Source organism: Callithrix jacchus, chromosome 1, assembly GCF_049354715.1.
Source record: "Callithrix jacchus isolate 240 chromosome 1, calJac240_pri, whole genome shotgun sequence".
In the NCBI taxonomy this organism is placed as follows: Eukaryota; Metazoa; Chordata; class Mammalia; order Primates; family Cebidae; genus Callithrix; species Callithrix jacchus.
Genome location: NC_133502.1, coordinates 197,787,597 through 197,802,557, shown reverse-complemented (window position 1 = coordinate 197,802,557; position 14,961 = coordinate 197,787,597). Strand labels below are relative to the sequence as shown.

The window sequence follows — 14,961 nt, the reverse complement described above, 5'->3', positions numbered from 1 at the left end:
CCATAATGTCTAATAACTGAGTCTTTTCTGTGTGCTGGGCTCTGCGCTGAGCACATTAAGCGTAGAATCTCATTGAATCCTCTCAACATTCTGAAAGGTGAGAACTCCCCATTTTACAGATGAGAAACCTGAGGCTCAAGAGGTGAAGCAATTTGAAGTTGAGACTCAGAATCCCCATGGGGATCGTAGTGGCAGCTCTTGGGTAGAATTGCAGTAAAGGCTAAGTGAAGCCAGGCATACATGTGCCTAGCACAGTGCCTGGCACATAGAAAGGTCTTAGCAAATGACAGTGACAATAGTGATGATGGTGACAATGACCTAAGACAGCAATGGTGGAAAGAGGCAGAGCCATACCCAGGCCTTGACTCCACTGTGTGACTTTTGGCAAACCACCTAACTCTTTGGGCCTCAGCTTCCCTGTCTGTCAAATGTACACAGAACTCTAGGGCCACAGTTCTCAACGGCGGTTGCCTGGGATAGCAGCATTAGCCATTACCCCGGAGCTTGCTGGAGATGCAAACTCTCCTGCCCTCCCTGAATTGACTAAATTCTGAGGCCCCAGGAGCAGAAGCCAGTCATCTGTGTTTCACAAGCCCTTCTGGTAAGTCTGATGCATGTTTGAGTTTGAGAACCTCTGGTCTAGATTGCTAATTTTGCATGTTTTGAAATGACATCAATATTTCCTTCTATCAAATTCATGAGAAAGCAGGCATAGGAAGCAGATCAGAGCTGCAGTGTTAGGGGTGAGGCAGCCACCAGGACCCATGGTTCTGTTCACTCTCCCCATCCTTGTAGGCTCTACAGGGCCAGGTTGAGGGCCAAGGTGATGCTGTAGCCTCTCTGCCTGGCATTAATGTCTCCTGCTAACCAGAGCCCCTGCTCCACCCCGACCTCCCTCCCTCTCACTCGGCCTCCCTTCCTGTTTACACATTCTGTAAAGTATGCATTTGTTGTGGCCTCGTGAAACCTGGTCTATTTCTTCTTTCCATCCTTATTTTTTTTTTTTTTAAAGAGGCTTGAGACTGTAATTCGCTTAATTATTTCCCAGAGCCCCGGTTTGGTGGCCACAGCACAGCACGAGGCAGAGGAACAGAGACAGGTCCTCGGAAGCCTCTTTCCAGAAAATCTAATTTCATCATTGAGAAATCTTCTGTCTTAAACAGCCTCCGCCACCGCCATAAATTTGCATATTCTATATGCCGCCGGAACGGAGTGGGCCCTATTTGCATAATGCTGCTGGAGGGGCTCATGCTCCTCTTGAACCTGAATGTAGCAGGAGCGAGGAAGCAATTATTAAGCTGTAGACGTTGGCAGGGAGAGAGGTCTCAGATGGATTTCTGCTCCAAACCTCATTCACCTGGGCTGCTCATTACCGAAGGCCTGGGTCCCAGGCCGAAGGTGGGATCCCAGGGCTGGGAAAAATCAGTGTGAATTGCTTTCTCCAGGTTATGTCTGCAGCCAGGGCAAGGCCAGACGTGGGTGAGCACCTTTGGTTTTCCAATGCTGATCATTGGAACAACCGTCTCGCTGCTCACATGGGGGTAATTTGTTTCTTGGACAGTGTTGTCACTTTGCCTATGCCACACATCCCTGCTCCTTTCTCTCACACACCTCCAAGTACCTACAAGACAGGTCAGCCAGGGTTTGCTCACCTTCTTGCCAGCAGTCTAGTGCAAGCCTCTCAGAAATGCGTAATTAACAGAAAGCGGTGTTTAACAAAGTCTTAGCTGGAAAAATGGCAAATGGAAACAGGAATTCTCTCATGCCTCAGTGCTTGAAATCTACCCTTCACCATCTATACTCACGCTGGCTAGGAAGTTGGGAGTCTTTCCCTCTGGGGGATCCAGTATTTGGCAGAGGGGGTGGTCTAAGACCTGGGTCATTTGGTGTTCCAGGATCTGTAGGTCACTCTACAGTTTCTGGCTGTTCCAGGGCTGTGGGCTTAACCTCCAAGTCACTTTATGTCCTGCCATGCCAAACCTCAGTAGCCCATGGGTGTAAACGGCCACCTCTGGTTCTGTAGGCAACATCCTGGTTTTTACTCTGTAGGGCGCCATCTTGGTTTTTACTCCATCTTGGATGTCAATGGCCTCCTACATGCCTGATGGTGTTCAAACAACGGGTCTTGAGCCTAGGGCAATCTTTCAGTGGAATTTTGAGCCCCGCCCTCCCTGACAGGTTTTTTAACCAGGTGAATTCATGAACCACTCAGCTAGAAATCTACCTGTCCACTTCCACAGGTAAACACCTTGGGCATATTTGCTAACTGATGGCAGTAGACGTGCTAGGCTTATATACTTATCGACTGAATGAAACATTGTCAGGCAAAGCATGATCAGCGGGTGGAGGAAGGATCACCAGCACTTTACCTCTTGTACTTAATAATGGATCATGTAAATTTGATTTTTTCAAAAAACAAAACCAGCTTTATTTCTGAGGAAGTGGAAATACATTTGAAAACACCACTTTCACGTCTGGCCCACTTGATGCTCAGGATTGGTGGAGTTCACCAGCCCAGAGATGACCCATGGCAGCAAAAGCTCACTCCTTTCCAGCATTTAAAAAGTAAGCCAGTTGTTGGAAATTTAAAACAGCAGGTCCTTTGCTGAAAAAAAATTGCGTATCTCCACTGACTAAGACATACCATCTCCTGAAAAGACCTCAATATTGTTCTCAGCGAGAACTGTCTCATTACAAGAATTTGGAGGGAAGTCACTTTTTCCATAAGACTGCATCCAACGTTGCATTATTTCTCCAAGAAAAAGAGATTGTTCCTGATGAGCCAAACTCAGGACTCTAAAACCACAAAGTGGCGACTTTTCCGAAGGAAGCTCTTTTGCTGCATAACTGGAACCTGTGCGTAAGAGCCACAGATAGTCCTTAAAGTTAGATTTCAGGATGTAGGTGTGAGTCTGTGCTCATGCAAGACCTTGACATCTCTAAGCCTCAGTTTCCTGATCTCTAAAGTGAAGATAATGATAGTACCGCCTTCATTGTTGTCACTGGGGGGATTAGATGAGATGATACACAGCAGCCAAATTGCAGGAAGGTTAAAGAATGTGCCCAAAGCCAGAGGGAGTAATGACACAGGCATAATTTGAACTCAGGTGTGTGTTTGCTCAGTCATCATGTTCATGGTGCTTGCTACCCTGATGACCGGTGCTTACAGAAATCCAGAATCACAGCAGTTGGCTTTCTAGGCTGAATGGCTCCAAGGTCTTCAAAGGGAGATACTCAGAGAAACACGGGGTTCACTAAACTGGTAAGTTTGTTTAGGAACTGAAGTGAGTGGCTATTTCCAAACAGAACTAGTAAAGACCCTGTCTTTGATTTTATCTGGAAGCCCCCGCTTTGCTTGCCACGCAAGGTGGGTTGTTACAGTAAAGGCAATGGCAGGTGAAGTGACAGGATACGTTCATATACAAAGGAAAAGAGTTTACTTATAAAACCTCTCATCAAAGTTAAGTCCTTTGAGTTAACGGGTTGCCTATGCCTTGATTCCAGGTTGCACTAAGGATCAGCCATGTTTCAAGAGCTGGTAGCTGCCCTCCAAGCGTGCCTCTGATGAAGTTGCAACCTCTGAGGGCAGTTCCCAGTGACAGTAACAAGCAGTGCAAGGTACCAATCAGCAGGACAGCACAAAGTAAAGAAAACAGTTGCACCACATGAAAACACACGTGCTCTCCTAATTAAGAACCAGCGGTATTGCAATTCTTTGTTTGACATTACCTCTTAAAGCTGAACAGGTGCCAACACCATAACCCAGAGATCCCACATTAGATACACGCCCAACAGAAATGACTGCATATGTGCGCTGACAGACAGGTGTGAGAATTTTCTGGGTACACTCCTCTAATCCCCGAAACTGAGAACTACCCAAATGTCCATCAGCAGTTAAGTGGATACATTGTGCCATATTCCCAGAAAGGTGTACCGTATGACAGGTTGGCAAATCCAGCTGGTGGCCAAATCCAGTCCCCTCCTGTTTTGTAAATAAAGTTTTATTAGACACAGCTGCGTTCATTCATTTATTTATTGTTGATGGCAGCTTTGTACTACAACAGAGGAATTTTGAATAGTCACAACAGAGATACTGTAACCCACAGAGCCTAAAACATTTACTATCCTGATCTTTTCAGAACAAATTTACCAACTCCTGCTGTGTAAAAATGGAAATGAGTAGTCTATAACTTCTCTGAGAAACGTGGGTGATTTTCACAAACATGATATTGAGTGAAAGGAGACAACACACACAGTACCTGTTGTGTAATTGGATTTACATAAAGTGTAAAGGCAGGCAGAACTAGTCTGTGCTGCTAGAGCACAGAATAATGGCTATCCATGAAGAATAGTAGCTGAACTGGGCGCTGGGAACATTCTGATTCTTAATCTGGGTGCTGATTACGTGGGAGTTCGTTTTGTGAGAATTCATCAAGACATACACAGCGATGTCTACACTTTCCCACATGCACGTTGTTCGTCGATAAAGATTTAAAAATAAATTAAAAAAAAGAAACGGTGGGTGTAGATAGTGATGCCAAGTATTTTCTCAATGTATTTCCTGGACAGAAAGCTCAAATAACAGATTGTCAAGTTAGAAAACAGATAACTTTAACTTTTACACATGAGCACACATTTATTCATTCACTCTACAAATGTTTATTGATTACTCACCACGCGCCAGGTGCTAGGGAATCGGCAGTGAATGAAATGGAACACAGCTCCTGCCTGCTTGGTACTTACACTCACCCTCACACATGTCCAGGAAGCCTTGCACGGGTGTGCACCCACCCTTACCAGCATGGACCTGGAATCACGTGAGCCCAGGATCTGCATTAGCAGGTGGAGCCCCTTCTCATGCAAGCGTTTTTCAGAGTTTTGCTTTTCCTCCTCTACTGTAATCACCGCCTCCCTCATCCACGGACCTAGGAACTGCTCAGTTTACTCCACATCACCCAAAGGAACCTGTATCTTCAGAGTGCTATGGGCCTCTACAAGCCAGGAGTCCACAGTTTAGACCCCAAAGGGTGATGGGTCAAACCAGGTTTCCGAAGTCACATTGGTGTCTGAGATACATGGAGGTCAGACAAAAGGACTCCCAGGGCCGAGTGAGGAGGTGACCTTGAACTCAAGGATGCCCTTGAATCCTCCTTGGATTTTCTGCCGGGCTTCCTGCACTCAGTGTGGTTACCTGCCACCTACGCATGTGCTCACTAGAGCCTTCTGACCCACTGGCCAGCGTTTTCCCACATGTGAATGAATGAAGCATGTTGAGCTTGCGTATTTGTACCACATCTTCTTGAAGAAAATGCCGGAATGATAGAGCTGGGGATCCATGAGTCCAATCCCGCATGTTGTAAATAAGGAGATGGAGGTTTCACTGCGGAGAGGAGATTGCCCAAGGTTTCATGCTCAGCCCAGGCCATGCCCGAAGGAATCCAACCAGGAACCCGTCTGTCCCTTATTCTAGGTGAGTGCTTCATTGCTGAGGTGCTCACACTGAAAGGGGACAGCTGGTCCTTCTCTACTGGCCTCATCACTTAGATCAAATCCACCTCCCTACCCTGGAAGATGTGGCTGCATCACCCGGTCCCTGCTTACCTCTCTGACCTCATCTCCTGCCACTCTACTCTTCTCCAGCCTCCTTTATGTTCCTCCAACATACCATGCTCATTCCCACCTCAGGGCCTTTGCACATGCTGTTTCCTCTCCCTGGAGAACCCTTCACTCTAAATCATGAGGTTGACTCCTTTGATTCATTGGTGTCTTAGCACACATATCACCGTCTGTCAGAGAGGCTCTTCCCAATCACCTAATCTCAGCAAGACACCATCCCCCCACTCTCTATCCTCCTACCCTTATGTGACTTTCTTCATAGCACTCATCACCATCTGAAATCACCTCCTTCATTTATTTGTCTATTCTGTGAGTGCTGTCAGGACAAGGACTGCCTTCCTGTTCATTGCTCCACCGCAGCATCTCCAAGAAACTTGGCATGTAGTAAGCATTTAGGATACGTTGAATGAACGAATAGATGAAGGCATGAAAAAAGCATCTGTACTAGACCAGCTCACAATGCAGCTACATCTCTGAGGGATGCAAGCTCTCCTGGCCGCCCTGATTAAGACATCTCCAGTATCAAGAATTGCTCCTGGATTCTTTGCATATGAAGCGTATTGACCCAGGGCCAGAGGGACACTTTGCAGCAATTTGCCTTTACTGCTTTGATCAATAGGCATCCCAGTGCTCACCCCAACACCATCTATTGCAGATGGCTATTAATTATGGTGCCTTCCTTTTCTTGCATCTCCTCGATGCTTATGAGGTCTTTGTTCATCTTCTACTACAGGGAGTTCCCAGGCCTGTAGTGGATGTTGAGAAGGAGTCTCTGAGTGTTGCTGATTTTCCCCGCCCAAGGTTTGAACCACAGTTCTAGACTCTGCCTCTCTCCCTGCCATGTGCACCTGTGAAGAGGCTGAGTTGGGGACATCATGGGGTAGAGGGCACCTTAGTTCCAGTCTCGCTCTGTCACCAGGCTCGAGTGCAGTGGCGTGACCTCAACTCACTGCAACCTCAGCCTCCCAGGTTCAAGTGATTCTCCTGCCTCAGCCTCCCGAGTAGCTGGGACTACAGGTGTGTGCCACCACGCCCAGGTAATTTTTGTATTTTTAGTAGAGACGGGGTTTCACTGTGTTGGCCAGGATGGTCTCGATCTCTTGACCTCGGGATCTGCCTGCCTTGGCCTCCCAAAGTGCTACGATTACAGGTGTGAGCCACTGTGCCTGGCCACACCTCTGTCCTTAACTCACTGTGTGCCCTTGGCCCCATCACTTTCCCTCCCTGGGGCTTGATTCTACTCACCTTCAAAACGAGAAGGCTCCTAAAGACCCCTTCAAGTTCTGAAACTTTAGAATTCTTCATGAGCAGTCTTCACACTTTCAATATCGAGTCCTATCATCTTCTTCTTTGGAAATGTGGTCCATTCCTATAATCTCTGAATTGCATCCATTCACTCAACAACAACTCATGCATTCAGATACCCACCTAACAGATACTTCTTGGGGAATCTTCAGATGTTCCTGTGCGATAGCATGAAGCACCTGGGATATACTTAGCCACAGTTACAGTTAAATAAAAGGCACTCAGTCTCCCCTCCTCTGGTCATTTAATTTAAAACTCCCAAGGACTTTGGGAATAAAACTGTAACCTTTCTATTACATAGATGAGGAAACGAAGACCCGTCATGGTCAGGGACTTGGCCAAGGCCACACAGATATGGAGTGGCTAAGCCAGGATCTGAACCCAGAGACATCTGGCCTAAACTTTGTAATCTGATCATTCCAACTTGGGATCCCAGCCCTAAAATACCATCCACTCTCCCCCTCCTTAGGAGTGATCTCTGGTAGTTTATTTAGCCATATTCCAGTGTTTCTCATCAAAGAGAACTGCTTTAAAGACGGACAGTGACTGTTGTAACATTGAGCCAAAGCATCCATGGCTTATGGCCTGGGAGAGTTCACAAATGGGTCTAATTAGTTGCCACCAATTAACATCGAATTACCCTTTAACGTGGTACCACAATCATCTCAAAATCAAAAGACGGACGACCCAGATCGCACTTAAAGAAAGAGGCTACGCATCAAACGCCATTTACTATGCTAAGCAGATTCCTTTTTCCTACAGTGTGCTGATTTTGAGACAAGGAAATACATTCAAATTAACCCCTGAGCTATTCCTCTTCCAAATTCTCCATTTAGGGTTGACTCCATGGCGCATGATATTACTAATTCAGAACTCCGGGAAGGCATGCTGATTGCCTGAGACGTGGGTAAGGACTCTGCTAACGCACAGTTTCATGCTGGGTGGAAATCAGAGCTCAGGGCACATGCTGCAGCTCCCAGAGCAACATGGAAGAACTCGCTTTCCCCCACCCCAGGCCCTGGCTCCAACCAAATCCATCCTGAACCCATTAAACAAATATTTATGACCGGGCATGGTGGCCTGCACCTGTAAGTAATCCCAGCACTTTGGGAGGCTGAGGTGGGAGAATAACTTGAGGCAAGGAGTTTGAGACCAACCTGGGCAACATAGTGAGATTCCATGTCTACAAAGATTTTAGAAATTAACCAGACGTGATGGTGCATGCCTGTGGTCCCAGCTACTCAGGAAACTGAGGCAGGAGGATTGCTTGAGCACAGGAGTTGGAGGCTGCAGTGAGCTGTAATTGTGCCACTTCACTCCAGCCTGGGTGACAGAGTGAGAGTAATATGTATTTGTGTATATATATATATATATATATATATATATATATATGTGTGTGTGTGTGTGTATGTGTGTGTGTGTGTGTGTGTGTGTGTGTGTATGGATGCACATATATCGCCTACTATGTGCGGGATACTGTCCTTGGTGCTGAAGATGTGAGCTAGGGCAGAGAATAAAAGATAAAAGCCTCTGCCTTTAAGGTACTTACATTGTATACTTACCTGGCAGGGGAGATACCATGATCACGAAGGTGGTTTTCTCAGGACAAGGCTTGTCCATTGTACTCCGGATGTGCTGACCCCTGCGATTTTCCCTAATGTGGGAAACTCGACTGCATAATATGTGGGAGTGGGGGACTGCGTTCATGCTTTCCACTGGTTCTAAAAAGAAGAAGAAGAAGAAAGAAAAAGATACTCACATTGTAGTGGGAGAGACAGATAATTGGTAGTAATAATAAAGTGTATACTACTTTTGGTAGAGAAAAGTTCTATAATCGGGTTCAAGCAGCAGACTGTAGTGTAGGGCAGAGATTGTGATTTAAAGTAGGGTTATAAGGAAGATCTTGCTGAGAAGATGATGAATGAAACAAAATTTTATTTGAAGGTTACTGAAAGAATCCAAGGAAAGGTAACGAGGCCTCCATCCATGGGAGAAACGGTGGCGATGCAGTAGCAGCTTTGCGTCTCCAAATATTTTGAAAGTAGAGTCTGCAGTGTTTGTGATGGAGTGGAAGGTGGGCAATGGAATAAAGGGAAGAGACAAAGGTGACTCCCAGGTGCCCCGAGCACCTGGGAGGGCGGATTTGTCATTACCCACAGTGGACACACCTGCTGATAGAATTGGAAGGATCGGTCCCATTTGGGGCATACTGTGTGTGAGATACCTGCACGACAGTCACATGGAGTTGTGAAGTAGACCAGATACGTTCCCTGTAGATCCTGCTCCAGGCAAAGTCCACTCTGCTCTTTCATGGCCCCTGCTGTGTGTTTGGTTCATGCCAAGCCCCTACCTGAAGGCCCTTCCCTCACCACGTCAACAGGGGCCATCCCTATGTTTGCAATCCCAACGCATCCATGAGCCTGGAATCCTGCTCTTCAGAAATCTCCTAGTCCCTTTCTCTGTACTTTTCCCAGGCATTTCTTCTTTCCTACCCAGCTCCTAACAGGCAGATGAAAGAGGAAATATTTCAGGGTTGGGAAGGGCATGAGGGGAGGCCCTGCTCTTACATCTCACAAGTGACCAACTCCCTCTGTGGGAGTATGCTGACCTGCCTTCTCTCTCTGTCTCCTGAGAACCCCAGTCTCTTCTTACAAGCCACAGGCCTTTTCACAATATGCCTTTATCAATATGATTCCAATAAACATTTCAGTTCCGCATATAAATTCCAGCGCCTGGCTGCCCAGCGGAGAAGACCTGCTCAATGAGTAGGTCGTAAAGATCTAATCATGCAATTAAAAGGTGTGGCCTGTCACCCTCGTAAAACTGGAGATCAATGCAGGGTGAGTGGGGGAGCTGAAGGCAGCAGGGAGAAGAATCTGGCTTCCCTGCAGTGTGTGAAGGATGAAGAAACAGATTCAGGGGGAAAAGTACCTGCCCGGGCCTTGGGGAGAGGTTTTGGCTCTGGCTTGGGGTCCCATCCTGGGCCTCTGACCTCCCCTATGGAAGGCCAGATGTTAAAAGACATGAGTTCTGTCTCCAGGCCAGACTCAAGAGATCTGAGGCTTTAAACATGTCCCTTCTACTCTATAAGCTTCAGTCTCCTTACCAGTAAAATGGGTGCATGATAAAACTATCTTCTTCACAGAGCCGTTGAGATAGAACAGATCCAAATAATTTTAGTGCCAGAGAGGTTCTGAGTTCAGGAGCTGCAAACTCAAATACCTATAGAGGCTGATCACAGATACACATGAGGGAGAGAGGTGAGCCAGGTGAAGAGTAATAGGGAATGGTGGAGACTGGGGCACGATGCAGTACAAGCCTCACTGAAGGAAGGCAGCACTACCCTTTCCCTCCTGCAGAGGCAGGAAGTCTGACGTCATGCAGGGATGTCAGTCTGATGCCACCAGATCTAATTTCTAAAGAGAAGCAGAATTTGGATGTGAGACTTCAGAATTTTCACAACTCTGCATTAACAAAGCATAATCACATCTGCTGGCCATATACAGCCAGGGGCCTTCCATTTTCCATGCTTCTTCTGGGCTGACTCCCTTGTGAGTTGATGGGCTTCTGCTAATGCCTGATGCCACATTCAGCCTGTTTGTTTCCACACACATGTGCATGTAGAATCATCACCATACATAAACTGCGGCGCAAAACTGCCCAAGCTCACCTGCCAGCTCCGCCTTTGGCTGACTGTGTGATCTCCGGCAAGTTATTTAGCCTCTCTCTGCCACGGCTTTCTCAGGTGAAAAGTGAATCAGTAGCAATTCCTACTCAGAGCGTTGCTGTGAGGATTAGGTGACCCCTCCTTGCAAAGCACTGAGGACAGTGCCTTGGTGATCAAGGGCATGTTTCTGAAGACTGCTTTGCGTGGATGCACAAAGGTGGTTGTGATAGGCATGGAGGTCATGGCCCGCTGCTCTAAGTTCTCAGAACTTGCAGTGACAACCTGTCATCCCTTCCCAAGTGCATTTATCTTCTCAAGAAAGGCAACCACTCTCAAACCAGAAATTTGGACAACCTCCTTCTTCTGTCTCACCTGCTTCCTGTAAGAAGCCAGCCCCATGGAATCACCCTCCATAACATTCCCTGGGTCTGGCTGGTTCTCTAAGCCTGACTGCCACCACCTACCTCTGCCTCGGTCTCTCTCCTAACTGGTTTTTCTCTCTCTCCTGACCCCTGCGTGCTGTCTCCTCTATGGCTGCCCAAAGAAGCCCTCAAAGTCACACATCCTCCCACATTTTTACTGATGCCTTTCTGTTCCTGGAACCCAGATGCCCTTTACAGCCTTTATGATTGTGCTTTGACTGTTTGCTCCACCTGGAATGCTGTTTCCCATTTTCCCACCTCAGGTTTGCTTGGCTAAAACTTCTACTCTCCTTCAAGGTGCAGCTAAAGTCATACCTCCTCCAGGCAGTCCTCCCTAATCCCTTTAAAGTGTTCAGTGCCTTCTCTGTAGCTTCATGACTCTGGGTTTTACGAAAATCCTGGAATTGATCACACTGAAGTTTCATTGGTTGTTTACGTGACTGTGTCCCTCTGCAGTCTGCAACCTGGGAGGACTGGAACCCTGTCTTATTTATACCTATGCATCTCCTGTGATCAGCACAGAGGAGAATATGCTTGTTGAATGAGTGAATGAAATGATTCAATGTTTGCTCAACATGAAGCGTTGCCATCAACATCATTAAGGAGAATATTGCAAGGCAAGTTACGAAGTTCCTGTCACAGACAGATACTGACAATTCTGGGTCCTCTGAGATCAAATCCTGAAGCACAATTGGTATATCTAGGAGTGGGATCCAGGACTCACACCCACAACAAGCAAAGACACAGTGGTAGTGAGACCACTACCTTATGAGACAGCCGGCTCCCCCCGGAAGCAGCTCTGCTAGTTAGAAAAGTCTACATGTACTCCTAGGTACTTCCAAAGATTCTCCTTAATCTGGTCACTAATAATGAGAGAGATTAGCTGTGTTTTCTCCCACCCATTCCTAGTAGCAAACACGAAACGCTTAAAGGGGTAGAGAGAAGTGGGTGATACCGATAACTGAAGTTGAACTTGGGATCCGTGAATGGATTTCAGGAGTTCTTGAGCATCCTTGACTATTCATTGCTTTGCTCAGTCATTTATTCAACAATCACAGGACACAAGGTACGGAGTTGAACAAAACAGATGGACTTCCCACCCTCCCAAGGATGACACTCTAGAGTGGGAAGACCAACATTCATCAGATAACATGTAGATGCAGTCATGCATCATTTAACAACTGGGATATGTTTTGAGAAATGTGTCATCAAGCGATTTCATCATCGTGCAAACATCATGATGTACTTACACAAACCTAGATGGCATTGATATCTTTGCGTATTTTTATTTACATATTAGGTTGGTGCAAAAGTAATTGTGATTTTGCCTTTAAAGTAATGGCAAAAAACCATGATTACTTTTGCACCAACTTGATATTTTTGTTTATGTGGAAACCCAAATGTTTCAGCACCGTTACTAACTGCCAATCATTTTCCCTACTTCATGCTATTCATCGGGTTTCTATATATGCTCCATTGTAATCTTATGGGACCACAGTCATATAGGTGGTCCATTGTTGGCCGCCATTCTGTTATGCAGCGGATAACTATATATATCATATCCCCACCGTGGACAGAGGTTAAGAGGGGAGCTGCAGAAGTCAGCCTGGTCTGAGAGATTGGGATCAGCATCTCTGAGATCTACAGCTGAGAAGAGATGAGGGGGAAGGGAGGGCCTCCCTGGCAGACAGAGCAGCAAATACAAAGGCCATGTGGTGAGAGGAAATGTTGGGAGTGATTGGGAGCAAAATCATGGCTGTGAGAAGCTCTCAGTAGGTACCTGAAGGATTGCATAAAACTCTAAAGTGTTTAGAAGCTTGGTATCTGAGCCAATGATTCTGTAGCTGTGGCCTAAAGACAGCCTATTCAGAAATGCAGGCCCCAGACCTCTGGAATCAGACTCCAGGACTCTGGAATATACATTTTACTGAAAGATTAGATACACCTGAAAGCTTTAACACTTGTGTGGCATGTTCTCCTGAAGGAATCCCCTACCATCCCCACACAACACAATATTTTGGCAACTATTGCTAGAAGAATTGGAACTACAATGTATTAAGTACCTACTATGTGTTATCCCCTATGTGAGCTTTATCTCATTTAATCCTGGCAGTGGTCCCACAAAGAAACTGAGGCTCAGAGAAGTGAAGTCACTGAATCAGATAACGGTAGAGCTGGCACGCAAACCCAAGTGTATATATCACCCGAGCCCAGGCTCGTTGCTTCATCCCTTTCAGTCCTTCCACTCCCAAAGCTCCCTGCTCCATTCCTATAGTAAGCTGAAGCTGAGTACACCGGATGCCAGAACGGTAAGTGGGGAAGAGAAGGACATTCTGGGTCCTCTGATGAGTTACCACGAAATAAGCGCTGGGCTCTGGGTCAAGAGGCCAACCCCAGCTTTGCTGCTGACATTCCATGTTGTCTTGAACCAGTCACATCCTATCTTAGGGTCTTCATATCTTCATCCATCAGTGAAATAAATCCATAAAAATATCCACCTGTCTTGTATCATGGACTTTAATGAGATAATGTCTAGAAAAGAGGGTTCTATGACATGAATAAGTGTAGTAACTCATATTTGTTAAGCCTTTACTATGTGCTAGTTAATCAACAGTGACCTTGTGAGCAGATGAAAAAACAGAAGCTCAGAGAATATGGGAGCAGAATTAATGTGCTATTTCCAAGTCGGTATCACAAAGGGCCTCGTGCAATTCTTCTCTCCCTTAGACTCTAGAGAGAGACTCCATGCACCATGGACCATGGACCACGAGAACAAGCCCAGGCTGGCCTGATGGAAGAGAAGATGAGTGATTTACCCAAAGCCATGTAGCCAGCAGATTTCCTGAATAAGCTTGCTTGAGAACTAAGGCCTATCTCATTCCAGAACTGAAGTCCATGACAGTATATTGACTCTCAGTGATAAAGCTTTATACACATATACTACCCAATATAGACTTTCTGGAGTCCAGATATTTTCCCTGAAGTAGAGGCTAGGAAGGGAGTAATTTCAGGACAGGTACAGGTGTGAGCTAGACCACTAGGGCAAGGGAATCACTTACTACTCATAGAATTATAAAGAATTTGCCTGGAAGGAACCTCAGATAGAATCTTCTCCATCTTATACATTGTATGGATGATAACATTGAGGCTCAGGGAGGGCGAGGCATTGCCTGAGACCCAAAAGGGTATTTTTGATGGAGATAGAAACAGAGCTCAAATGGGCCAACTCTCCCCTTCCTTCTCAAAATGCCATCTAATTCAGATGTCCAAGAAAGGCAGATGGTGAGTGGGAGTGAGAATCACTGGGAGAAAGAAGAGATGAGCCAAGATTAATCTGCAGACAAGAGCGAGCCAGAGGGAGATGGAAAAGAAGGGCCAACTTATCTCTAGGATGATGGCCCATCATGGCTGGCCTTGGAACATTAGACCTTAGAGCCAGAGGACTCTAAATTCCAGTTCTATGGGATTTATTTGCTTGCAAAACTGGCCAAAGTTTTCCCTGCTTTTCTGTGTCCTTGCATTTGTAATGTGTCTTTTCGGTTCCCTCCATTGGATGACTGTGTCTGTCTCCACCTCTTCAATTTGGATTGGCTGTGTCACTTACTTTACCCACAGAATGTATGCAGGGAATCCTGTGCCTTTTCTAAGCCTGAGTCCAAAAGACCTGTGAGTTTCTGCTATTTCTCTTGGAAGTTACTCAACTACCATAATCTGCTAGAGGATAAGAGACACATGGCCCTACACCTCCAGCCTCCCAGTCCAATAGTCAGCCAATCACCAAACTTAGCAAGTCCATCTTTTTGCATGAATAAGCCCAATCATGATTAGCTGAGTTTAGCCCATACTACAAAAACTACCTAGCTGACCTGTAGACTTGTAGGCAATAACAAATGCTTGTTATTCAAAGCCACAGAACTTTAGGGTTGCTTGTTACTCAGCAACAGCTAACTG

At 46.1% G+C, this 14,961-nt stretch overlaps 1 long non-coding RNA gene and 1 other non-coding gene across 2 annotated transcripts; both read left to right on the top strand.

The window, feature by feature from the left end:
* Positions 1-351: 351 nt before the first annotated feature.
* On the top strand, positions 352-13,583 carry LOC128928967 (uncharacterized). Its single transcript, XR_008474737.1, has 4 exons — positions 352-601; positions 1,013-1,479; positions 12,008-12,163; positions 13,248-13,583. It is a non-coding gene; the product is annotated as an uncharacterized LOC128928967 (long non-coding RNA).
* LOC118148540 (U1 spliceosomal RNA) lies at positions 8,476-8,639 on the top strand. The gene has a single exon (XR_004735374.1). It is a non-coding gene; the product is annotated as a U1 spliceosomal RNA (small nuclear RNA).
* Positions 13,584-14,961: the final 1,378 nt, after the last annotated feature.